The following is a 618-nucleotide window of genomic DNA, read 5'->3' on the forward strand; positions in this document are numbered from 1 at the left end:
CACACACACACACACACACACACACACACACACACACACACACACACACACACAGATTACAACAGGTAAATTAAGCTTAAAATCCTAGAAGCACTGAACTGATTTGATTTTGTAATAAAATGGTTACATTTGTACCTCCATGTGGATCGTTTTCTGTTATTTTTCCATGTATGAAATGCTGATATTATGGCGTTTCCTGAACTTCCTCATTGAACTGGTTTTATTTATCTATGAATTTATTCATTGGGATAATCTTTTCATTGTCATCAGTGTGGTACTCTGATTTTAAATGCACATGTGTCATTTTCCCTTGTTGATAACAAGTACATTCAAACAAACTGTGTAAACTGTGTAACCACATGTTTAGGGGACAAAGTGGCCATGAATACATAAGAACATGGAGGACAGAAGCTTAATGAAATTTTGTGGTGACAGAGACATTAGACTATAACTATTTTTTGTTTGATTTTTTATGCATCATTTATTATGTGTCTCTGTGTGCTGTGATATAACAGATGTGAATACAGCAATTACTGGGTTTTTGTTTGTTTGTTTTGGTTCCTTTAATTTATGCACATGTTAATAAAGTTATTGGGAAAAGGGGGGGTTACCGCCTCC

This window comes from Pundamilia nyererei, unplaced genomic scaffold (genome assembly GCF_000239375.1).
Source record: "Pundamilia nyererei isolate P.nyererei 1_Seehausen unplaced genomic scaffold, PunNye1.0 scaffold00294, whole genome shotgun sequence".
In the NCBI taxonomy this organism is placed as follows: Eukaryota; Metazoa; Chordata; class Actinopteri; order Cichliformes; family Cichlidae; genus Pundamilia; species Pundamilia nyererei.